The sequence below is a fragment of the Chiloscyllium punctatum genome, chromosome 36 (genome assembly GCF_047496795.1).
Source record: "Chiloscyllium punctatum isolate Juve2018m chromosome 36, sChiPun1.3, whole genome shotgun sequence".
In the NCBI taxonomy this organism is placed as follows: Eukaryota; Metazoa; Chordata; class Chondrichthyes; order Orectolobiformes; family Hemiscylliidae; genus Chiloscyllium; species Chiloscyllium punctatum.
Genome location: NC_092774.1, coordinates 32,368,813 through 32,396,099, shown reverse-complemented (window position 1 = coordinate 32,396,099; position 27,287 = coordinate 32,368,813). Strand labels below are relative to the sequence as shown.

At 46.1% G+C, this 27,287-nt stretch overlaps 1 long non-coding RNA gene across 1 annotated transcript; it reads left to right on the top strand.

Moving 5' to 3' along the window:
* On the top strand, positions 1-22,123 carry LOC140460351 (uncharacterized). Its single transcript, XR_011954007.1, has 2 exons — positions 1-177; positions 11,398-22,123. It is a non-coding gene; the product is annotated as an uncharacterized lncRNA (long non-coding RNA).
* Positions 22,124-27,287: the final 5,164 nt, after the last annotated feature.

Genomic DNA, 27,287 nt, shown 5'->3' with positions numbered 1-27,287 from the left:
AAGGCTAATGGCGACACCCGGAGGACCGGAAGGAGCCTGGTCATCCTGCCATTCAGAGCCGCCTCTGTCTGAACGCGGAAATTGAGCCGTGAGTTACTGAAGCTGCTGTTGTTCCTCTCTCTCTTTGAATGAAGATTGAGCTTCACCCCAGACTGCAACTCTGTCCAACATCTGTGGGTACGGTACTCTCTTTTCTCACCCACTTTTTCATTTCTTTTTCGTTCTGGGATTCAGTTGCTGACTTGCACTAACTGAAGGGAAAGGGAGTGAATCCAGGGAGGGGACGCTGGAAAAGTTGGTCCAAGTCTATGTCTCAATTGGCAAACGCACAGCAAATGCAGGACCACAATGTAAAATTAAAGCCAGTTGCTTTAAAAAAAAGGCAGAAAGGAGGTGAATGTTTAAATGATAATATATTGGTATGTGGACAAAGTGAGGACTGCAGATGCTGGAGATCAGAGTCAAGCGTGGTGCTTGAAAAGCACCGCAGGTCAGGCAGCATCCGAGGAGCAGGAGAGTCGACGTTTTGAGCACGAGCCCTTCTTCAGGAATGATGTGTGGATGTACAAAGGGACCTCAGCGTCCTTCTACACCAGTCAATGCCAGTTGTGAGACAGGTGCAGCAAGCAGTCAGCAAGGCAAGTGGTATATTAGCAAGAGGAATTGAGTCCAAAAATAGGGATGACTTCCTGTAATTAGGGGGGTCATTGAATATATTCAAGGCTGAGGTCATCTGACTTTTGAACAACAAAAGAAGTGGATGGTTATGGGGAAGGCAAGAAAATGGTTTTGAGTCCATTACAGAATCATATAGCACAGAAATAGACAATTCAGTCCAGCTGGTCCATGCTGTGTTCGCATGCTAAACTAATCCCATCTGCCAGTATTTGGCCCATATCCCTGTGTCACAAAGCTGGTCCTTTTTATAAAAGCTGGTCCTTCTTCTCAAGGATACCGTGTATTTGTTTTTTTTTCAGAGTGGCGGGAAATTGGCCCCGGACTCCAAAACGGATGGTTTAGTACAGAAATGAAAAGGGTATTAGTTGGCTTTTTTGTTTATATGTCAACAGATGAGACTTTAGGCCCAAGCTTTTATGTTTTCGAAGTGACCTGTACAATGAAAGACGAGTGATCTGTCGTGAAAGCTGAGGCCTTGTTTGAGTGAGTTCAGCAGTGGACTGTGTAGAGAAAGGTTGTTAAACTCTCTCTCCTTCTGCCCTTCTAACTTCGACCTGTCCGCCTCTGTTTCAGTTTTACTGTGTGTTTAAGGAGTTTGTTTATTGGGACTGTTGTGTACATTTGGAACAGCATAATTAAGTCTAGTTTAGATAGACTGAGTTCTGTGGGTATTCTATATTCTATTCTTTGTGTTTCATTCTGTATTCTTGTGAATACATTTATCTGTTTTAAATCCTGGTAGTCAACTTAGCTAACTTCGGGTAATTTTCACTGTGCACTTACTGAAACAAATAGCAAAGTTACGGTCTGTGCTGCCTCAAGAATGTTTTGAGTGGCCTGGCCTAGTCCATAACACGTCCAAACCTTTCACATTCATGTCCTTATCCAAATGTCTTTTAAACATTGTAACTGTACCTGCGTCCCTGCTTCCTCTGGACATTCATTCCACATACGAACCATTATCTATGGGAAAACAAAGGTGTTCCTCCTGTCTTTTTTAAACCTTTCTCCACTCACCTTCAAAATTTGCTCCCTAACCTTGAAACCCCCACTCTAAGGAAAGGAAACCCATCATTCACCTCATCTATACCCCTCATGACTTTATAAAGCTTGATAAGATCACCCCTCAACCTCCTCTGCTCCGGTGAAAAAGGTCCCAGCCTATCCACCAAGATGTAGGTATATTCATATCCAGTTCAATGTTGGTGCAGACCTGTTCAATGTTGGTGCAGACTTGAAAGACCAAATGGCCGACTCCTGCTCCCAATTCTCTCACTATGTCCAGGACAGCAAGAGACCATAAGACCTAGGAGCAGAAATTAGGCCATTCAGCCAATCCGGTCTGCTCCACCATTCAATCATGGCTGACAAGTTTCTCAACCCCATTCTCTTGCTTTCTCCCCGCAACCCTCAATATCCTTGATTCACAAGAACCTATTTATCTCAGTCTTGAATATACTCAGTGACTTGCCCAACACAGTCTCTGTGGCAATGAATTCCATAGGTTTCGCACTCTCTGGCTACAAAAGTTTCCCCTTTATCTGTGTTCTAAAAGGTCTTCCCTTTACTCTAAGGCTGTGCCCTTGGGACCTAGTCTCTTCTACCAATGGAAACATCTTCCCAACATCCACCCTGTCCAGGCCAATCAGTATTCTGTATGTTTCAATTAGATCCCCCAAGCGTGGGCAGTAAATCAGCGTAAACCAGACCCTTCAGGATGAGGTACAGCACGGATTAGGTTCAGCAAAGTAAGAATGGAGGGAGAATGTGTGGGATGGAGATTTTCAGCGTTTAGGAAATAAGAGAGGAAAGAAAGTTCAATCTAAATTAGAATTGAATGGATGGGCTGATGGGCCGAGGAGTGGCAGATAAAGTTTCACTTCGATAAATGTGAGGTGTTGCATTTTGGAAAGGCACATCAGGGCAGGATTTACACACTTAATGGTAAGGCCGTGGGGAGTGTTCCTGCATCAAGAGACCATGGAGTGCAGATTTGTAGTTCTGTGAAAGTGGAGTCACAGGTAGACACGGTAGTGAAGAAAGCGTTTGGTGGCGCTTGCGTTTATTGAGCAGAGCATTGAGTACGGGAGTTGGGAGTCATGTTATGGCTGTACATGACATTAGTTAGGCCACTTTTGGAATACTGCATTCAGTTCTGGTCTCCTATGTTAGAAAGATGTTGTGAAACTTCAAAAGAGTTTGGAAATGGTTTACAAGGCTGTTGCCAGAGTTGGAGGGTTTGAGTTATAGGGAGAGGCTGAAAAGACTGCGGCTGTTTTCCCTGGAGCGTAGGAGGCTGAGAGATGACCTTATAGAGGTTTATAAGGGGCAAGGATAGGAGTCCAAAATGAGGGAGAGAGAAAAAGAAACTTACACTGCAGGAATCTGCACAGTTACTGGACATTGCAGTGCATCTGGGACAGGTTAATGAACAGCAAAATTCACAGCTGACCATGGAGGAACCTGTGTGGGGGAGCTCACAGAACAGGAACAGAGAAGTATATAGTCTTTAATGTGTAACTTAGCTGTAAGTCTGCAGTTGTGAATGGAGTGGATTCTTTCTTGATTATATGTTTTACTAACATCTGTCTCTTGATTAAATTTTAAAAATATAAACCACAAGTACTATGTCAGCCCGGAGCACTTTTTTAGAGCAAAAAGATGGTGCTATTTTCTGGGTCTGTGGATTGTGAAGGAGCAAAGGTGGCCTTTATGAGAGTGATATGCTCTTAGACAATAGACAATAGACAATAGATGCAGGAGTAGGCCATTCAGCCCTTCGAGCCTGCACCGCCATTCAATATGATCATGGCTAATCATTCCCAATCAGTATCCTGTTCCAGCCTTATCTCCAAAACCCTTGACTCCACTATCTCTGAGAGCTCTATCCAATTCTTTCTTAAATGAATCCAGAGACTGGGCCTCCACTGCCCTCTGGGGCAGAGCATTCCACACAGCCACCACTCTCTGGGTGAAGGAGTTTCTCCTCATCTCTGTCCTAAATGGTCTACCCCGTATTTTTAAGTTGTGTCCTCTGGTTCGGCACTCCCCCATCAGCGGAAATATGTTTCCTCCTGCCAGAGTGTCCAATCCTTTCATAATCCTATACGTATCAATCAGATCCCCTCTCAGTCTTCTAAACTCAAGGGTATACAAGCCCAGTCGCTTCAGTCTTTCCGTGTAAGGCAATCCTGCCATTCCAGGAATTGACCTCGTGAACCTACGCTGCACTCCCTCAATAGCCAGAATGTCTTTCCTCAAATATGGAGACCAGAACTGTACACAGTACTCCAGGTGTGGTCTCACCAGGGCCCTGTACAGCTGCAGAAGCACCTCTTTGCTTCTATACTCAATTCCTCTTGTTATGAAGGCCAGCATGCTATTAGCCTTCTTCACGACCTGCTGTTCCTGCATGCTTGCCTTCATTGACTGGTGGACAAGAACACCCAGATCTCTCTGAACAGCCCCTTTACCTAATTTGATACCATTGAGGTAGTAATCTGCCTTCCTGTTCTTGCCATCAAAGTGGATAACCAGACATTTATCCACATTAAACTGCATCTACGATGCATCTGCCCACTCACCTAACTTGTCCAGGTCACCCTGTAATCTCCTAACATCCTCATCACATTTCACTCTACCACCCAGCTTTGTATCATCTGCAAATGTGCTAATGTTATTGCTGATACCATCTTCTATATCATTTACATATATTGTAAAAAGCTGCGGTCCCAGCATGGATCCCTGCGGTACCCCACTGGTCACTGCCTGCCATTCCGAAATGGAGCCGTTAATCACTACTCTTCCTGTCAGATGTGGGAGATTGGAGAAAGTATCCATGTTACTGATGATTATGTCTGCAGTAAGTGTGTTTGCTTGCAAATCCTATTGGATTGCGTGGATAAGTTGCAGCGACTGTTCGAGGTAATGAGGAATTTACAAGACCTGGGGCGATGATGGTTTGGCAATGATAGGAAGGGAAAAAAGCCGCAGCTACAGTCAGGGTGATGGGTTAACTCCAGGAAAGGTAGGAGGGGTAGGCAGGTAGTGTAGGAGTCTTCTGTGGCTGTCCCCATTTCAAACAAGTCTGCTGTTTTGGAAAATGTAGGGGGTGATGGTCTCTCAGGGAATGTAGCACGAACAGCCAAGTTTCTGGTCTCGAGACATGCTCTCATGCAATGAAGGGAACGTCGGGTTCCAAGTGATCAATTGTGATAAGGGACTCTCTAGTCAGAGGTACAAACTGACGCTTCTGTGGTTAGCAACGAAAAATCAGAATGGTGTGTCGCCTCCCTGGTGCCAGGATCAAGGATGTCTCCGAGAGGGTGCAGAATGTTCTCAAAAGGGAGAGGGACCGGTTGGAGGTCATTGTACACATTGGAACCAATGACATAGGAAGGGAAAAGGATGCGATTCTGAAGGGAAAGTGTCGAAAGTCAGGCACAAATTAAAAAAAAAGAGGTCCTAGAGTCAAGAAAAATCTGGATTACTGCCAGTGCTATGAGCTAGTGAGGGTTGGAATAGAGAGGATAGAGCAGATGAATGCATGGCTGAGGAGCTGGTGCATGGGAGAAGGGTTCATATTTTTGGATCATTGGAATCTCTTCTGGAGTAGATGTGACCTGTACAAGAAGGATAGATTGCACCTGAATGTTGGAAGAGAGCTAATATACTGGCAGGGAAATTTGCAAGAGCTGCTCGGGAGGAATTAAACTAGCAAGGTGGGTGCGTGGGGAGGTACCCAGGGAAATAGTGAGGAAAGAGATCAATCTGAGACTGGTACAGTTGGGAAAGGGAGTGAGTCAAACAGTCAGGTTAGGAAGAGACAAAGCAGAGAGCAAGGTAGGACTAACAAATTAAACTGCATTTACTTCATTGCAAGAGGCCGAACAGGGAAGGCAGTTGAACTCAGGGCATAATTAGGAAGATGGGATATGGTATCATAGCAATTACAGAAACGTGGCTCAGTGATGGGCAGGACTGGCAGCTTAATGTTTCAGGATACAAATGCTACAGGAAGGATAGAAAGGGAGGCAAGAGATGAGAGGGAGTGGTGTTTTTGATAAGGGATAGTATTCCTGTTGGACTTAAGGAGGATATTCCTAGGAATACATCCAGGAAGGTTATTTAGTTGGAACTGAGAAATAAGGAAGGGATGATCACCTTATTGGGATTGTGTTGTGGACACCCTCCTGGTTAGTGGGAAATTGAGAAACAAATTTGTATGGAGATTTGAGTTACCTGTAAGAGTAATAGGATGGTTATTGTTAGGGATTTTAACTTTTCAAACATAGACTGGGATTGCCATAGTGCTACGGGATTAGATGGAGAGCAATTTGTTAGAAACGGACCTAAGGGGCAAGTTTTCATGCAGAAGGTGGTGTGTGTACAAAGCTGTTAGAGGAAGTGGTGGGTGCTGGTACAATTATGACATTTAAAAGGCATCTGGATAGGTATATGAATAGGAGGGGTTTAGAGGGTTATTAGCCAAATGCTGGCAAGTGGAACTAGATTAATTTTGGATATCTGGTCAACATGGATGAGTTGGACCAAAGGGTATGTTTCTGTGCTGTGTCTCTCTCTGACTCTGGCTTGCCACTAACGTTTGCCACGTCTCTATGTTCAGTTTCTTTCTGGTGTCGGTGTCAATACCTTGTTGTCTCATTCCGACCCCACCTCCCCCCGGATTGACAATGATGACTTTTGTAATCTCTTTTTACAGACTATCTGAAGACGGAAGTTTCAAAATCAACAGCTGATGCTTGACTCTCCTGCTCCTTGTATGCTGCCTGACCTGCTGTGTTTTTTCTACACTCCACTTTTTGACTCTGATCTCCAGCATTGAAACTTCCGTCTTCAGATAGTCTGTAAAAAGAGATTACAAAAGTCATCATTTTCACATCAATGTCTGACAGTCACTCAATCCATCAGGACAGCAAAGATTTTCAACTATGATTCTGTGAGATGGAGCAATGCTTTTTGGTTCCTGTTTCATAATGTTTTCAGCATCAGTGGGACTGGATGAGAGACCCAACTGTTGCAGTGCATTGAGTGTGGAGCCAGAAACAGTTATACGGCCTGGAAAGAGGAATTCACACCGGGGAGGGGCTGTACACATGTTTGTGTGCGGCTGAAGCTTCAGCCATGGAGAAACCAGAGGAATCCTGCCCCATGGAGAAACCGTGGAAGTGTGGCGACTGTGGGAAATGCATCAGTTTCCCGTCTGCCCTGGAGACTCATTGGCGCAGTCACACCGGGGAGAGGCCATTCTCCTGCCCACAGTGCAGGAAGGGCTTTACCAGCTCTTCCAACCTGCTGGCCCACTTGTGGGTCCACACAGCGGAGAGACCATTCTCCTGCCCCAAGTGTGAGAAGAGCTTTGCCCAGGCCTCTACCCTTGTGGCCCACCAGCAGGTCCACACTGGGGTGAGATCCTTCCCCTGCCCTGAGTGCGGGAAGGCCTTCAGCAAATCCTCCAACCTGTTGACCCACCGGTGGGTTCACACCGTGGAGAGGCCCTTCAGCTATTCTGAGTGTGGGAAGGCCTTCGGTAATTCTCCCACCCTGCTGAGGCACCAGTACGTCCACACCGGGGAGAGGCCGTTCCCCTGCCCTGAGTGTGGAAAGAACTTTACCCGCTCCTCCCACCTGCTGACCCACCAGCGGGTCCACACGGGGAGAGACCATTCAGCTGTCCTGAGTGCAGGAAGGGCTTTACCCAGGCCTCCAACCTGCTGAGGCACCAGTGGGTCCACACCGGGGAGAGGCCGTTTGCCTGCCCCAAGTGCAGGCGGAGGTTCACATCGTCCAGTAACTTGCAGAGACACCAGAGGGGGCACCAGCAGATTCCGCCGGCAACGCTGATGAGGGTCACCCCCAGGACTGAACCTCCTGCCTGTTCTGACAGTGGGTGCAGTGGGAGCATCAGCGAGCTCTCTTTGTTTTCTGCTAGACAGCACCCCCACACCCCTCCCATCTTCCCCCAACCCCAGGTTGACTCACGGGCGGCACAGTAGCTCAGTGATTAGTGCCACTGCCTCACATTGCCAGGGACCAGGGCTCGATTCCACCCTCAGGGTGACTGTCTTTGTGGAGTTTGCACATTCTCCCCCATGTCTGCAAGGGTTTCCTCTGGGTGCTCCCACAATCCAAACATGAGCAAGTGAATTAGCCAAGCTAAATTGTCCCAGTGTGTTCAGGGATGTGTAGGTGCAGTGTATTGTTTAGGGGGTAATGTAGACTAATGGGGTAGGGGAATGGGTCTGGGTGGGTTACTCTTCAGAGGGTCGGTGTGGACTTGTTGGGTTGAAGGGCCTGTTTCCCTGAAGGGATTCTGTGAGCTTTGCTTGCAGTGATGCTCACTGAGCCCGGGACTGCACATTCCCACTGAAGTGATCCGCACAAATCTCAGATGGCATCCAAACCAATGTACCAAACTAAAGGGGCAGCCATGGGCACCCGAATGGGACCCAGCTATGCCTGCCTCTTTGTCGAGTACGTGGAACAGTCCATTTTCCTCAGCTACACCTGTTCCTCCAGTACATCGATGACCATATTGGTGCCACTTCATGCTCTCACAAAGGGTTCGTCATCTTTATCAACACCTTTCACCCCAACCTCAAATTCACCTGGACCATCTCCCTTTCCAGGACCCCTCCATCTCTGGCTACTGACTAAACGTGGACATCTACTACAAGCCCACCGACTCCCACAGCTACCTAGATCCGCCTCCTCCCACCCCACCTCCTATAAAAACGCAATCCCTTATTCCCAATTCCTCCTCCGCATCTGTTCCCAGGATGACCAATTCCACCGTAGAAAATCCCAGAGAGCCTCCTCCTTCCAAGTTCGAAATTTCTCTTCCCACGTGGTCGACAATGTCCTCCAGCACATCTCCTCCACATCCTACAACACCGCCCTTGCACCCCACCCCTCCCAATGGAACAAGGACAGAACCCACCCCCAACCGTCCTCACCTTCCACCCCACCAACCTCCGGATACATCACATCAGCCTCTGCTCCCTACAAACGGACCCCACCACCAGGTATATTTTTCTCTCCCCACCCCTACCAGCATTCCAGAGAGGCCATTTCCTCTGCGACTCCCTCGTCAGGTCCATGCGCCCACAACCAGCCCACACCGCACTCCCGGCCCCTTCCCCGCCACCACAGGAAGTGTAAAACATGTGTCCATACCACTCCTCTCACCTCCATCCAAGGCCCCAAAGGATCCTTCTACATCTGACAGAAATTTACCTCGACCTCCACCAGTGTCATCCACTTTATCCATTGCATCCAATGTGGTCTTCTCTACGTCGGAGAGACAGGACGCCAACTTGTGGATTGTTTCAGAGAACCACTCTGGGACACCAACAAACCCCACCGCCCTGTGGCTGAACATTTCAATTCCCCCTCCCATTCCATCTAGATCATTGAGGTTCTGGGCTGTCTCCATCGCCAAACCCTTACCACCTGACGCCTGGAGGAAGAACACCTCTTATTCCACCTTGGGACCCTGCAACCACATGGGATCAATGTGGAATTCAAAAGTTTCCTCATGTATCCTCCTCCTCCTCTTTCCCCCCCCCCCCCCCCCCCCCACCTTATCACAGCCCCAAGCCTCCACTCGGCAGCGTCCTCCTGACCTGTCCATCACCTTTCCCATCTATCCGCCCCACCCTCCTTTCCAATCCATCATCTTCATCTGCTTATCTCATTCTCAGCAACCTTCTCCCCAACACCCCCCCCCCCCCCGTTCCATTTATCTCTCAGCCCTCCCGGCCCACAAGCCTCATTGCTGATGAAGGGTTTATGCCCTAAACATCAATTCTCCTGCTCCTTGGATGCTGCCTGACCTGCTGTGCTTTTCCAGCACCACACTCTCGACTCTGTCCACCGATATTGTCAGAGATATAGGACCTGCTCCAAACTGATCCACAGTACAGTTGATGGGACAGGAAACCGCTTCCTTTCTCGAGACAAGTCTCCCGAAGAGACCTTGCTGGCTAACTGATGTACTGAACTTCACAGTGCCCCACTGCTCTCAGTTATCTGGAATGTGTCCACACATGTGCCTAAGGCGGTGCTCGAGACCTTTAATATCTCTTTGGGATTGATCCCCATTCATTTGAGGCTGTGTCGTCATACAGCCTGGAAACAGACCGTTCAGTACATGATCCCCAACTAAACTAGTCCCACCTGCCTGCTCCTGGCCCTTATTCGATAGTCATAGTCATAGAGATGCACAGGACGGAAACAAACCATTTAATCCAACTCATCCATGCTGACCAGATATCCTCATATAATCCTACCGAAGGATGCAGGATTAAGAGTTCTCTTTGGCAAGAGACCTTAACAAGCTGTAGTAATGGACTCAAAGTATGCAATCATATTTCATCTCATATTTTAGAGACATGGTAACTAGATTTAGCCTGTCTACAATAATATACATAAAGAGGAGGGGATCATAACACAGGTAATGGAAAAATGAATAAGGAATGGAAGGGGTGGGGGGGGGGTGGGAATCATAGCTAAAATACAGTGAAAAGGGGGGATTTCATTCAAACCTAATTTAGAGGTATGTATGAAAATATAGAGAGTGCAGTACTGAACATGACAGTAAAACGTCCCTTTCAGAAAGTAGCATGTGCAAGAAATCAGACAGAGATCATAAAATCCCTACAGTGCAGAAAGAGGCCATTTGTCCCATTGAGCCTGCACCGACACACCAAAGAGCATCCCACTCAGGATCATCCCGTTCTCCTGCATTTAGTATGACTAATCCACATAACGTACACATCACAGAGCAATTTCGCATGGTCAATCCACCTAACCTGCACATCTTTGGACTGTGGAAGGAAACCCATGCAGACAGGGAGAACATGCAAACTCCACACAGGCACTCACCTGAGGCTGGAATTGAACCAGGGTCCCTAGTGCTGTGAGGTAGCAATGCCAAGCACTGTGCCACCTCAATATGATATAAAATTTAAACAAATGCTCTAAGCTGCAAATTTGTCCATGTGAAGAACTTACTGCAAATGATTTGAAGCAAGATCCATATGAATTGGTGTTTTAGGGGAGATCCAGAACATATTTCATTAATGATTGAAAATCTTCGAACTTTAGAATGGTCTGTGAGAGAGTGTGTTGGAGTCCGATTCAATTATGGAATTCAAAAGATAGTTGGATCATTAAACTGAAAAGGAAAGTAATCCGTGTTCGGTGAAGAGTAGCACTGGATACTGTGGTGATTATAATTAGGTCAGTCAGGTGAGTTCCCTTATTGGGGGTGTTCACCTGCTCTTCTTTACATTTCACTTCAATAACCTTTAGATTCCCAATATCTGTCGGGCGCTTTCTCTGTTCAAGTGTCTAGTCGAGTGACTCAGTGTCAAATTTTGTTTATGAATTGTTCCTCTGATATCTCATGAGAGGGGCGATTATATTAACAGTGGTATCTAAATAGTTGTGGGTCACAATGTGCCCAAGTGAGAAAGAATAAACTGACCATTCTTAAATATTCATTTTTAAACCATGGAAATAAAATTAATGCTTGGAAAATATACAACTTGTCATGTATTAAGAAGATCAGAAATAGGAATGGGAATAGGGAATTGACTGTTGAGATGCTCTGTCTTTCATCACCATCCATGGCTGATCATTTATCTGAATTCTCTTTCCTGCACGTTTTGTTTTCCATGTCTTCACCTGATGAAGAGGCTACACTCCAAGCGTGTGCGATTTCAAATAGACGTGTTGGACTATAGTTGTGTGATTTATGACTGAAAAAAATTGAGTATGTTATGACACACACTGGAGCAGTGGGATTTAAACCTGAGCCTCAGGGCTCTATGGGAGACTACAGCTGCGTCATAAAAAAACCCTCTGTAGTAAATAGGTCCTCTTCTGTTGAATGAATGGAAACACCTTCCCCCTCAACATGAGACACGACCACTGTACCCCCACAGCCCATTACAGTAAATTGAGCCCATCTCCTGTTGAATGAATGAGTGAGAACACCTTCCTCCTGAACCCCTCGAGTCCATTGTAGTAAAGGGGCGGGGACAGTGAAGGGCCTGTAAACCTCTCCACCAATCCCAAAGGCTGCGGTCGGTGCGGACGAATCGGAGAGCGACATTCCGGGTTGTGGCTTCCTTTTTGACTGCAAAGCCGGCCGCCATTGGTCAGACGGAGTAAGGTGCGCTCTGATTGGAGGGGGCGTGGATGACGCGCGTCACTGAAGGAGGAGACGGAAAGAAGAAGAAAAACAAAGATGGCGGCGCGAGGCTGCGGTTTTCTCATCGACTCAGCGGGCGGTTTCTGACGGAGGGAGGGGGGCAGAACGACATCGTTTACCTCAGAAAATACCTTTAAAATACATTTCAAATTAAAGACGGAACTTTTCAAACAAAAGTTGTGAAGAAAAGGAGACAGTCCCCGGTGGGGTTTATTGTTTATTTTTGTATAATTTCCGGGGCCCGGGAAGGGGGAGGTGACGGTTACCGGGTGAACGAGAAAACAAATTAAAAATGTCGGCGGTGGAGGAGAGAGAGCCGGCGCCCGCGGCTTCTTCGGCGGCGGCCGGAGCCCAGGAGCTCAACAACCCCCCGGAGCTGGAGGAAGGTCCGAGCTCCAAGAAGCGGGGGGTCCGGCTGGAGGCTGGATTTGCTCAAGGCTTGTATCTATTAACTTATTTAAATGGTACCTACTGTATGGGGCTATGGTTTACATTAAAACCGGAGGATCATGTCAGAGTGTTTGTTTATATTGAGCAGTTGTAGTTGGTAAAATACACTCCCTGGAGGAGCACCTTCTATGATGCTGCATTTCTTACCTTCTGCCCTTCCCCCATTTGTTATCTCACATCTTGATTTTACATGCTTTTTGGTCAAATTTTAATTTCACATTAATCAGCCTTGGTATTCACTGTGTATTATTAATTAATCTGTTGGAGTGTTGTAAAACAAAATTAATGGTGTAATTTCATTTATGATGTCTGAGTTTGACATTGAATGTGCAGGTGTGAATACCAGTAAGTTGTAAAAATAAATCAAGAGCTTGTCCTTTTTTAACAAAAAGAGGAGTTTAATGATATTATTCGCATTGTCTCCTTTGAGCATGATGATTCAAGTCTGACCAACAAACCATTTCATGCAGCCAATTAAAGTCTAATTAAAGTCTAAGAAAGTAATTCTGGCAGGCTAAGATTTATACAACCCAAACTAAGATTGATTATCTTGTGTATTCTTACCTTTAAGCCGTATCGAAAGGCATTGCGTGGCAGTTTGAGACTGAAACATGGCTGGAAAGAATGTAGATTGATGAGGAAAATCAAATGGCAGTGTCTGGGGCCACAATCTATCAGTCTGACTTGATTGCATGAGTGGTGGTTCTTCAAAAGCACCTTCCAAGCCATGACCTCAATTACCAAGAACAGACAAGTGTGAACACAGGATTCCGACTGCAAGATATATCGCATTGTTTCTTTGTTATTGACCAAAATGCTGGAACTCACTCCTGAACATTGTTGCAATCCACATCATATTTGTGAAGCAATTTAAGAGGCAGGTCAGTTTGGGAAGAGTTGTTGGCACAGCCAATGATATTCACATCTCGTGAAATAGTAAGCAAAGAGCCCAGGGTGATTGATGAGGAAAGTCAAAGTGGCAGAGTCTGGGGCCACAATCTATCAGTCTGGCTTGATTGCATGAGTGGTGGTTCTTCAAAACCACCTTCCAAGCCATGACCTCAACCACCAAGAACAGACAAGTGTGAGCACAGCATTCCGACTGCGGAATATATCGCATTACTTCTGTTATTGACCAAAATGCTAGAACTCACTCCTAAACATTGTGGTAGTCCACGTCATATTTGTGAAGCAATTTAAGAGGCAGCTCAACACCACCTTTTCAAGGACAATTTGGGAAGAGTTGTTGGCACAGTCAATGATATTCACATCTCATGAAATAATCAAAGAGTCCAGGGTGTTGGAGGCTGTATGTTAGCATGGAAAGAGGATTGGCTAACTACCACAGTTGTGGTAAGGAGCATGATCAGGATGGCAACTTGTAACTAGTGGTGTACCACAGGGATCAGCGCTGGGGCCAACATTATTTGCAATATATATGTAAGAATTACTTGGATAAGTAAAGTGAACGTACTATTGCTAAGTTTGCAGAAGAGATAGTTGATATGAAAGCAGGTGGTGAGGATGACATTAGATATCTGGAGAGGGATATAGACAGGTTAAGCAAATGAGTGAAAGCTTGGCAGATGGGAAAATGAGGTAATGCAGTTTGTCAGGAGGTGAAGAACTGAATATTAAATGGAGAAAAGTTTAGAATAGAGGAATTTGGAATCACGTCCACGAATGTCTTCATCCAATTTCAGTGAGTAATAGGGAGGCAAATGGGAGGTTGGCCTTTTCAATAGAGTATAAATGTAGGAAGGTTATAGTAAACCTATTTAAGGTCTTAGTCAGGCCACAACTGAATACTGTGAACAGTTTAGGGCCCTTTACCTGAGGAAGGATATATTGGTATTGGAGGCAGTCCAGAGAAAGTTGACCATGATGATATCAGGTATGGAAAGAATGTCTTATGAGGAGAACTGAATAGGTTGGGCCTGTGCTTATTAGAAGTTAGAAGAATTAGAGGTAACTTATTGTCACGTACAAGATTCTGAGGAGACTTGACAGGCTAGATGTGGAAAAGTGAGTGAGTCTGGGACCAGAGGAAGTAACTTCCAAATAAGAGATTGCATTTTTAGGACAGATTGGGATTTCTCCTGAGGGCAGTAATCTGTGGAACTTGATACGACAGAGTGCTGTTGAGCCTGGGTTGCATTCAAGGCTGAGATAGTTTTTTTATATATCAGTAAGTGAATTGAGGATTATGGGACAATGGCAGGAAAGTGGAGTAAATGTTTGCCAGAATAATCATGATCTGAATAAATGGCAGAGTCAACTCAATGGGCTGAATTGAATAGTAAATAGTAATGAGGAAAAGGATACAACTGGCAATTACAGACCAGTCAGTTTTGGGAAGCCTAGAGATTGTAGGGAGTTGGTGGCATTTGGGAATTGTTACTGGATTTAACATCTGGAGTTTCAAATTGATACTGCTATGGCCCCGATGCAATTTGAAATCAATTTATGTATCTGGAGTATAAAGCTTATCGCTGCTTTGGTGATCTTATCAATTGTCATAAGTACCGATCTTGTTCACTAATAACCTTTTTTTAAAGGAAGGAAATCTTCAGTCCTTTCCCAGTTTGGTGAATGTGTCACTCTTGATCAAAAGTCATGTGGTTGACTCTTAACTGCCCTCTGAATTGGCACTTGGTTTGTTTTGGGAGACAAAGTGTCACGTTCCATGAATGAATAAAGTAAAATATTCAGGACAAAATTGTCAATATCACTGTCAGTGAAGGGAAGATTGTGATCTAGTGATACTGGTTAAGTAGCCCAGAGATCTGTCTTCTGAGAACAAAAATTAAAATCCCATCATGGATGCTAGTGGACTTTAATTTCAATGAATAAAAAGATCTGGAAGTGAGAGTTTGTCTCAGTACTGGCAACCAGGAAACCATTATTGGCTAAGACAATGAATTACAGATTTGGAGATCAGCAACAAAAGGCACAATTGCTGGGGAATCACAGCAGGTCTGGCAGCATCTGTGGAAAGAAAACAGTTTAGTGTTTTGAATCCAGCCTAATTTTGAAGGGCCACCGGACTCAAAACAGTAACACTGTCGTCTCCTCATAGATGCTGCCAGAACTGTTGCTTTTGTCTAATCATTACTGATTGTCGTGAAAGTGTTCATTAAGGGAGGGAAATCTACCATTCAAAACCCTACGCACGTCTGTGCACGCTCACATCATGTGACTCCAGACCTACTACAATGTGGTTGACACTCAACTGCCTTCTAGCATGTAGCCAATTGCTTGGTCCAAAGGCCACGAGGGATGGTGAGCAAATGTTGGACGTTCAAGCAACAATTGCATCCCTCAAAATATTTTCATATATATTATAAAACATAGATTAATGAAGGACAACCAAAATAAACTGCTATGGGAAAGTCATGCCCAACTAACTTGATTTGCTTGTAGTTATAAATATTGTTTTAAAATCCTCTTCAGAGAGGACATTGATTCCATCATTGTTGCAATACTGCATGCAATTCTGTGCTTTCTGCTACAGGAAGGGTGTTGTGAAACTTGAAAGGGTTCAGAAAACATTTACAAGGATGCTGCCGGGGTGGGACGGTTTGAGCTACAGGAAGAGGCTGAATAGACTGGGGCTATTTTCCCTGGAGCTTTGGAGGCTGAGAAGTGACATTTCAGACATTTATTAAAATCATGAGGGGCGTGGGTAGGGTAAATAGGCAACGTCTTTTCTCTTGGGGTGGGGGAGTCCAAAATTAGAGGGCATAGGTTTAAGGTTAATGGCAAATGGAGTTTAATATAGATAAGTGTGAGGTCTTCCATTTTGTATAGTCAAATCAAGGTAGGAATTTCATGGTGAATGGCAGGACCTTAAGGAGTGTAGTGGAACAGAAGGATCTTGGAGTACAGGTTCACAGTTCTCTGAAAATGGAGTCACAGGTAGAAATTTTTTGGCACACTGGCCTTCATCAGTCATGGCATTCAGTATAAAATACCAAATTAGAGTCGAGATAAGCACACATACCAACAGCCACCGAATCTGTTTCATATGCAGTATTTGAAACCAAGAGATGTAGGGGTGCAGGTTCATAGCTCCTAGAAAGTGGAGTCATGGGTAGATAGGGCGGTGAAGAAGACTTTCGGCATGCTTGCTTTCATCAGTCAGAGCACTGAGTACAGCAGTTGGGATGAATTGTTGCAGCTGTCACAGATTCCACACAACAACACAAGATGGGACCCTGTCCTCCCTTGACTGACTGCCCCTTTGCATATCAGGGGGAAGACCCCTTTAATTGTGATAATCAGGAAACATGCCATCCTTCAAAAAAAGGGCTGTGTTCACAAATATTTGGGCAGAGGAAGGAAGTTGCAGTCTGGGTGAAGATCAATCTTCATTCAGAGAGAGAGGAAGAGCAGCAGCAGCTTCAGAAGTTCATGGTCCAACTTCTGAAAGGACCTTGTCTGATTTGCAGTTGTTTCTGGGCTTGTAATATCATACTGCAGCATATCGTAGATCTTCAGTAAGAGTGTCAATACTGCACTACAGAGGTCCATTTAGCAACTTGAGTCCATATGAACTCTTCGTGGAGGTCTGCAGTCTGCCCCATAACCATGTTGGTTTACAGTTACATATAGATCTACACAAAGATCTTTGGGATTGAGAGGAAAGAATGTTCCACAGTAACTAGAATTACGTTCATATTTTCTATCATGGACTGACTGTGATGACCTTTGCAATCACTTCACAGGAATATTACAAGAGAAGAATTTGGCGGCAGAAATCTCAGACCAAACCTCACATCAAAGTCTGACAGTCACTTGATTCACAAGGACGTGGATATTGATGGCCTTGTAAACAAAGGGGAGAAGGTCTGTCTGCTTTGTTAGGTTTTAAACGTCAGTGTGACTGGAAACTCAGAGTCTCCCATACCCACACACCAGAGTAGTGACTGGAACAAGCTTTACAGACTGAATGAGAGTGTTCCAATTATCAGCGGGTTCTTCAGTAACACCACACACAGGCTGTGAGCGTGAGCGAGTTTTCAACTGATTGTTAAGGTCTGAGACAGATGAGGGCACCTGCACCATGGAGAAACCGTGGAAATGTGGGGAGTGTGGGAATGGTTTCCCTTTGCCATCTGCGCTGGAGATTTATCGGCGTTTGCACACGGGGCAGTGACTGTTCACCTGCACTCAGTGCAGGAAAGGCTTCACTCAGTTACACCACCCCCTGGCCCACCAGTGTGTCCACACCAGCAAGAACCCGTTCATCTGCCCCGTGTGTGGGCAGGGCTTCACTAGTCACACCACCTGCTGCTGCACCAGCGGATCCACACCGGGGAGAAACCGTTTTCCTGCTCCGTGTACAGAAAGGGCTACACCCGGTCGTATCACCTGCTGCTCACCTTCTGCATCCACACTGGGGAGAAGCCGTTCACCTGTCCCATGTGGAGCAATGACTTGTGCGATTCCTCCACCCTGCGCAAACACCAGCACATCCACACCAAGGAGAGGCCATTCACCTGTCCAGTGTGTGGGAAGGGCTTCACCCAGTCGTGCAACTTGTGGAGACACCAGCAACTTCACAAGTGAGATGGCGCAGGGATTCGGGTTGGATTCTGCTGTTACCATTGCTGAGAGTCACATCTTGTACCCTGTTTAGTGGGTGAAGTGGGAAGGGTAAGGGGTTCCTTTATGCTGACTGGCTGTGCTCTCACCCACTTTACTTCTAGTGGGGGCTGACGCTCTCTGAACCTGGGATTGCACCTTCCCTACGGAAACAGTCCACAGAAGCGGCTGAAGTGCAGGTCGATCTGAAATAGATACATTTGTCTCTGTCCCATTCAGTCTCCAGCACAGTCGATCCAATTGGCCTCTGTCAGTGTTTATGCTCCACCTGAGCCTCCACCCGCCCCTTCATCAGCATACAGGTATTGCCTGCTTTTAGAAAATTCACTTTACCCCCTACCCCCTCCCCACCCAAGCCTGTGCCAATTCTTAATCCTAACTTAGACCTTTCTATTTATTACCGATGCGTGGTTTCTGTCCCTGTATTCACCTCCCATTCATGTGTCTATCCAGATACACCTTAAGTGTTGCTAACGTGCCTCTTTCCACTACATCCACTGGCAGTGAATTCCAGGCATCCACCATCCAACTGTGTGAAAAATCTTCCCTTTCAATTCTCCCCCAGACTGTCCCCCTCTCACCTTGAACCTGTGCCCTCTTGTAGTTGACTTTTCCACCCTGAGTATCTAACAGACTATCTGGCCCAACACCAAACATCCAAAGAATAATCCGCACAGAACCATTTCCCTACCCCTATTACTCGACATTTACCCCCTGACTAATGTACCTAAATTTCACATTCCTGAACACTGTGGGACAATTTAAGCATAGACAATCCAACTTAACATACACATTTGGATTGTGAGAGGAAACCGGAGGAAAGCCATATCGACACAGGGAGAATGTGCAAACTCCACACAGACAGTCACCTGAGACTGAAATCGAACCAGTTTCCCTGGCACTGTGACGCATCAGTGCTAATGATTGAGCCACCATGCCGCCCCCGTCCAGCCAATCTGTGTGTCTCATCATTTTGTTGAGGTCATCCCTCCACCTCCATCTTTACAGTGAAAATAATCCAGGTTTATCCCATCTCTTCTCATAATGAGACCTCCAGACCAGGCAACATCCCAGTAAACCTTCTCTATACCCTCTCCCCAGAGCATCCACGTCCTTCCAGTAGTGTGGCGACCAGAACTGCACGCAATATTCTGAATGTGACCGGAATAAATAGCTGTAACATAACTCGCTAACTCTTACACTCAAGGCAAACGTGGTGTGTGCCTTCTTAATCACGTTACCCGCCTGTGTTGCCACTTTTGGAGATCTATATAGTCAGATCCCTCTCTATGCTAGTGTTTCTATGTGGTCTGAAATTTATCGTACAATTCGTGTATTTCCTGTGTATCTGTATCCAGCTTCACCTTAATTGTAATCCCCTCTTTATCTCTTTTCCCCCATCCTCACCCCTCCACACATCAGCATATCATAAGGCTATAGCAGCAGAAATTATGCCTTCAGCCCATTGAGTCTGCTCCACCATTCAATCATGGCTGATAAGTTTCTCAACCCCATTCTCCCCGTAACCTTTGATCCTCTTGATACTCAAGAACCTAGTTATCCTATCTTATATATATTCAATGATCTGGCCTCCTCAGCCTTCTGGGACAGTGAATTCCATAGATACACCACTCTCTTTCTGAAGTTTCCTTATCTCTGTTCTGAAAGGTCTTCCCTTTACTTGAAGGCTGAGGAGGAGGCAGAGAGGAGCATGGTGTGCACCTGTAAACTCCAGAACTTCCCCAACTTCACAAGTCAACAATAACGCTTTCTGGACCAAGAAACGAAAGGGCTGACGAGAAACTGTGACACCACAGGAAGTGAAATTAGGCCATTCAGCCCATTGAGTCTGCTCCACCATTCACTCATTCTTGAGTATCAAGGGGCTCAAAGGTTACAGGGAAAATGGGGTTAAGAAACATATCAGCCATGATTGAATGGCAGAGCAGAATCAATACGTTAAATGACTTGTTAACCATCCCTGGGAAGAAGGAGGCAACACAGTCTCTCCAAGATCTCAAACCGAAACGTCCAAAGAGTGGCACATTGCCCTTTAATCTGTAAAGTCAGTGTGATAAGTGGTGTAACCTGCTGTAGTGTTAAATGTAAGTCCCTGACACTTTAAAATCAACAATCAGCAATTTATTGAACCAACTCTCACGGTGAACAAATGAACGAAACTACTAACAAACTGAATAAATCCTTCTTAACTACTGAGTATTCTGGAATAAATCAAGATTCTTCTGGTATGCTGTTCCAATCAATACATGTCCCACTCAAATAACACAAAATAGAATTTAATCTCTCAGATTACAACCAGGTTATGTGTCTTCCGGAATATTCTGTGCCATCTTCTGTGGGGGATGCCTCCTCCGATTCCTCTCAGGAACCCCTTCTTTATTTTTCTAAATGATGCTTTCTCGAATACACAGATGACTGAGAGCACCAATTCTTTATGATAGGATTGGTCCTGTTGTCAAAACTTTAGGATTTAAATTTAATAAGTTTTTGGTAGCCAATGGGGCTGATTTAAATTGATTGGTGAAATTGAAAACCTGTTGTCTTGTCCTGCTAACTGTACAGCCCTTTGATACAAATGTTTCAGTTCAGGTGCTTTCTGTTGTGATGATGCTGCTCCTTTTAAGAAGATTATGTTGTTCTTGGTTTATTTTCAGGAGGGGTTGTAAAAGGCAGAGCTTCTCATTCGTCTAGGATTAAGGATTTCGCTAATGGTTAACAGATACTGGCTAAGGCAACAATCAGAGAAAAGGGTTTGACATTTTATTTTCTAAAACACTTCTACAATGAAAGGGCAGTTGTCCCATTCTTTTCCCCTGGTTTGGGTTTTAGCAGGCAGTCTGTCTGAAGCTGCTGCAGGAAGAGATGTTTCCTGATTCAACAGATGTTTCTGGCTGACTCTGAAGCTTCAGGGAAAATAGTACCAGCGTATTCAGCCTCTCCCTGTAGCTCAAACCTTGCAGCCCTGGCAACATCCTTCCAAACATTTTCTGAACCCTTTCAAGTTTCACAATGTCTTAAAAAGATGTCAACTTTGCTCGACTACTGTGGGAGAATTTTCTGCATGATGCGTTCTGTCTGAAAGAGCCCTCCCCTGTGCTGTGACAGAGCTGCAGTGACTTTCATAAGCCTGACAAATGCTGTTATCAGTCAAAGATTCAGTGGGAGAAGCTTCTCAATCACATCTGTAATTGGAGAAAGTGTTTTTAATAATGAGACATGAATAAAGGATGCATTAATTTTTTGTTCTAAAGATTTACTCATACATCTCAAAACAGAGCATATGAACCCGGTCACAAGAAGTCTACGGGAATATAAGACACCACTGCCTATTTACTGACCAGGACCGACTTTACACAGAAAACATGGACATTTTAAATGAATGGGGTGCCATTCGTTTTACGATCAGGTGAACTTAAGAGGCACAGCATTGGCTTAGAAATGAGAGATCCTTGACACACACACAGCCAAAATCATCACTGCCATTATTATCTAATCAGAATTTAGGCTGGAGAGGCTGGGATGTTTTTTCACTGGAGCAGAGGAAGTTGAGGCAATATTTTCAAACCAAGAGCGGTAGAGATGGCTTAATGGTAGCTGTCTCTTCCCTAGGGGGAGGATTTCAAGACCAAGGATGCGTTTTTATGGTGAGAGGAGAAATATGGAAGAAAAGATGTGGGGCAAAATATTTACAGAGTGTAGTTCGCCTGGGGAAACAGCTGCCAGTGGAAGTGGTTGAAGTAGGTACATTAACAACATTGAAAAGGCCTTTCAACAAATACATGGATAGGAAAGCTTTAGAAGGATATGGGCCAAGTGCAGGGAAATGAGGTTAGTGTTGACAAACATTTTGGTAAGCATGGACCGGTATGGGCTGAAGGGCCTGTCTCTGTGCTATAGTAATCGATGACTGGTGTCTCTTTGTCTCTCTGACAGTGTTGAGTTTCCACATGAACCAGGAAAAAGTGAGGACCGAAAATGCTGAAGATCAGAGTTGAGAGTGTGATGCTGGAAAAGCACAGCAGGTCAGGCAGCACCCGAGGAGCAGAAGGATCGATGGTTCAGTCATAAGGACATCCAGATGAATATCTCACTCAATCATGCTGAATAAAATGTGATCTCATTCGTCAACTCTGATGCAGAGGTGCTGGGGGTGGACAGGTCAGAAGTCACACAACACTAGGTGACAATCCCAATAGATAGATTTGAACTCACGAGCTTTCGAAGCTCTGTTCCTTCATCAGGTGAAGTGATGAAGGAGCAGCACTGATGAAGGAGAAATGCTCCCAAAGCTTGGGATTTCAAATAAACCTGTTGGACTGTAACCTGGGGTTGTGTGACTTCTGACTTCTTCAACTGCGCATTCATGTTGAACTTGATGGGATACTTTATCCAACTCGGCGTAGTTAAATCATATCGCTTGGAGGGGTTCATTTGAAACCTTCCCAGAGGTGAATTCAACAAGATTGAATTATTCAAAGTTACTCAATTGTAAACTTACATCTGGACCGGTCGTCAGAGAGGTACAGCACGGAAACAGATCCTTCAGTCCAATTCGTCCATGCTGACCAGATATTCTAAATTAATCTAGTCCCATTTGCCAGCACTTGGCCCAAATCCCTCTAACCCTTTTTATTCATGTCCCCAACCAAATATCTTTTAAATTCTGGAATTCTACCAGCCTCCTCCACTTCCTCTGGCAGCTTATTCCATACATGCACCACATTCTGCATGAAAAGTTTTCCCTTTAGGTCCCTTTTAAATCTTTCCCCTCTCACTCTAAACCTATGCCCTCTAGTTCTAACAACATCCTGATAAATCATTTCTGATGGAGATGTCAACGTTTCGGGTAGAACCCTTCTTCAGTCCTGAGGGATAATATCTGAAATGCTGACTTCTCCACGTCCTGTTGTGCCCAGCCTCCTGTTTGTCTATTTTAGATTCCAGCATCTGCAGTTTTTTATTTTGTCTCTAACAAATGGTGGAGCAGATTCGATGGGTCAAAATAGCCTAACTTCTGCTCCAATGGTCTTGTGGTCTTAGGATTGTGCGGGTCCTAGGCTCAATGAGCAGCAGCGCCCACTGGAAGCAATGTTCACAGAATCATGGAGTCCCTGCAGTGTGGAAATGGGCCCTTCTGCCCAACAGGTTCAGAGCGACCCTTTGAAGAGTAACTCACCCAGACACATTCTCCTACCCTATCACTCTGCACTTACCCCTAACTAAGGCACCACACCTACACCCCCTGAACACTATGGGACTATTTAGCTTGGCCAATTCGCCCAAATATGCGCATGTTTGGACTTTGGGAAGACACTGCAGCATGCGGAGGAAATGCACACAGACACTGGTGGCCAGGGCGGGTGGGGGCGGGGGGGGGGGGGGGGCGGGGGAGGAATACGTGCAAACTCCACACAGACAGTCACCCTGAGGATGAAATCTGCATCCCTGGTGTTATGAGGCAGCAGTGCTAACCAATGAGCCACCACCACTCCCAACACCCCCCTCCCCCCTCCCCCAGTAGAAAACAAAAAAGCCTATCAGCTCTCCCACTGCACCCACTGTCAGAAAGGGCAGGAGGTTCAGTCCTGGGGGTGACCCTCAGCAGTGTTACCGGCAGAATCGGATTGTTGGGAGCATTGGTGCCTCCGCTGGTGCTTGTTCAAGCTGCAGGACATTGTGAACTTCTGCCCACATTCAGGGCAGGCAAACGGCCTCTCCCCAGTGTGGACCTGCTGGTGCATCAGTAGAGTGGAGGAGACAGCAAAGCCCTTCCCGCACTCGAGGCAGGTGAATGGCCTCTCCCCAGTGTGGACCCACCGGTGTGTCAGCAGGTGGGAGGCCTGGGTAAAGCCCTTCCCGCACTCAGAGCAGCTGAAGGGCCTTTCCCCAATGTGGACCCGCCGGTGCTTCAGCAGGTCGGAAGAGCGTGTAAAGCACTTCTCGCAGACACAGCAGGTGAATGGCCTCTCGCCGGTGTGGACCCGCCGGTGGGCCAGCAGGTCAGAGGAATCGCTGAAGGTCTTCCCACATTTGGGGCAGGGGAAGGGCTTCTCACTGGTGTGGACCCGCCGGTGAATCATGAGGGGGGAGGAGCGAGTGAACACCTTCCCACAATCTGGGCAGCGGAAGGGCCTCTCCCCTGTGTGCACCCGCTGGTGCCTCATCAGGGCAGAGGAACCATTGAAGGCCTTCTCACACTTGAGGCAGCTGAAGGGCCTCTCCCCTGTGTGCACCCGTCGGTGCCTCAGCAGGGCAGAGGAATCACTGAAGGCCTTCTCGCACTCAGGACAGGAGAATGGCTTCTCCCTGGTGTGACTGCGCCGATGTGTCTCCAGGGCAGACGGGACACGGAAGCCTTTCCCGCAGTCGCCACACTTCCATGGTTTCTCCATCGCCGAAGCTACAGTTGCACACAAACGCGTGTATGTCCCCTCCCTGCCTTGAATTCCTCTATCCAGCTCGATAACTGATTCAGGCTCCACACTCAGTGCGTTGCTGCAACAGTAGGGTCTCTCTTCCAGTCCCACTGATGCTGAAAACGTAGTGAAACAGGAACCAATTGGATCATAGTTGAAAATTGTTGCAGTCCCGATGGAATGAGTGGCTCACAAATGCTGGAGAATCAGAGTCGAAAACTATGGGTCAGGCAGCATCCGAAGAGCAGGAGAGTCAATGGTTCAGGCATAAGCCCTTCATGTCTTGATTTTGAAACTTCATCTTCAGATCTTCAAATACTCTGTAAAACGAGGTTACAAAAGTCAGCACTGTCAGCCCAGGGTAGAAATTCAGAACAAGCAATTCTACTTTCTACAGAACATTCTTTTCTTTTGTTATTCCACAAAACTGAAAGCACCATCCCACTCTCTCTCTCTCCCTCCCTCTGTTCTCACTCCATTCTAATTCTCCTGAAAGTGCTGAATCAGGATCTGACAGGGACAGAAGAGCAAAACAGTCATGACTGACATCTCTCTGAATTTTGGATACCTCCACCTGAAAATTAATATCTTCCACGACATTGGGATACTGTTGAGAGTGATTTTGGGAAGCAAAAATAAAGTGTGTACATTCAGGATGAACCTGCAATTCAGCTTCTTGACAAACAACCAAACGCAAAATGGTTAACGTGCACCCACGGGGGTGGGGGAGTTTTGGAATGAGACATCAAGGCAATGATACTAGAGAGAAACTAAACAGACTGAAGTGGCAAACCAGAGTCATCTAGATATACAGCACAGACAAAGGCCCTTTGGTCCAACTGGTCTATGCTGACCAGATATCCTCACCGAATCTAGTCTCATTTGTCAGCGTTTGGCCCATATCCTTCTAAACCTTTTCTATTCATATACCCATCCAGATGCCTTTAAATATGTCAGGATTATGCCAGCATCCACTACTTCCTCTGGCAGCTCTTTCCTTACATGCACCATCTTCTGCATGAATTGCCCCTTAGGTCCCTTTTAAATCTCCCCCACCCCCCCAAACCTATTATTCATTAGTTCTGGATTTCCAGAGAAGTGACCTTGTCGATTTACCCTATCCATGCCTCTCTTGATTTTATAAAGAATGGAAGCATCAACGGCTAAGGGCGGGGATTGGCGGGGGCGGGGGGGGGGGGCGGGGTGGGATGCGGAAGGAAGCCGAATGTGCTGGAGCCAACGCGGAAGAAGAGGACACAAAACCTTGAAGTTGCAATGAGGAATACTGCATGTGCTGTACTTGTACCTGTTGATTTTATTTGTGGGAATCAAGTGTATTTTAAAAATAAAAACAAACAAGATATCTCCCCTTTCCCAATCTCCCAATGCTGTTCTGGACACAGAGTGAGAGAATTGGGAGCAGGAGGTGGCCATTTGGTCTTTTGACCCTGCACCAGCATTGAACAGATCGTAACTGGATATGAATATACCTACAGCCAGGTGGATAAACTGGGATTTCTTTCACTGGAGCAGAGGAGATTGAGAGGTGAGGTTATAGAGGATTATAAAATCATGAGGGGTACAGATGAGGTGAACGGCAGGTGTCCTTTCCCTAGGGTGGGGCTTTCAAGATTCGGGAGCAAATTTTGAAGGGGAGAGGAGAAAGATTTATAAAAACACATGAAGAGCTCCATTTTTTTCACACAGAGAGTGGATTTTGTGGATGGGTGTCCAGAGGAAGTAGTGGATGCAGGTACAGTTACAATGTTTAATAGACATTTGGATAAGCACATGAATAGGAAAAGTTCAGAGGGATATTGGTCAATCACTGGCAAATGGGACTAGTTGGGTTTGAGAACATAGTCAGCATAGACTAATTGGACCGAAGGGTCCATTTCTGTGCTGTATGACCCTGTAGCTGTTCTGTACTGGTCTTAAAACCATTTTCTTGGAAATCCAAGATGGCGGTGGTTTGAGTGGTCTGCTGTGCTGGGCTCTGTGCCATACCCCCGGCAATGTGGACCTTTACCCCCGCCCCCCCACCACCTCATTAACCATCTGTAAGAGAAAAATAATTGCTAATAGAAACTTACTGAACATCTGGAGCTGCTATAATTGTGGTTTGACAGCGTTAGGATCAGAATGAAAGCAAATGAAGGAAAGGGGCCGACAGGGGTGCAGCAGGCAGGGCCCTCCCCTACTGCATCGGGGGTGCCTCGAGCCATTGTTCAAACTCCCAGGGCAGTCCCTTTGGGTTTAATGGTGCAGCAGTAGTTACTCTCGGAGTTTGCCAAACTCTGAGATAAGATTGAAGCAGCAGTGGAACCACTACCTGCCACGCTGGAAAAGCATGAGCAGGAAATTCAAATGTTGGCCCGAAGAGAATAGGCAGCGGAGGAGAGGACCGTGGCATCGGAGACCGCGTCGGAGGTCTCAGGAGGAAGGATCTGAACGCTGGAAGACCAGGTTCGGGTCCTTCAGGAGCAAGTGGGCGACCTGGAAAACAAAAGTAGAAGAAAAATATTACAGCTCGCGGGTCTTCCGGAATGCAAGGAAGATGAAAACCTTGTTGGATTTCTGGGGCTGAAGTCGGGTCTGTTGAGTGTGGGGCGGGCCCACCGGATCAAAATGCGGTCAGGGCTGGACCCGCGCCCCCGCACGGTCCTAGTGCAACTCCTGCATTATAAAGAAAAACAGTTAGTGATTGAAACAGCAAGAAGATTGGTAAGAGATCCAGAGGCCTTAATGCACAAAGGCTCAAGAATGATGTCTTTTCAGGGCTTCTCAGGAGCCTGGATTAAGAACAGAAGAGCATTTGATGAAGTTAAGAGAAAATTAAGGGATCTGAACATTCAATATTCCTTGAGGGACCTGGC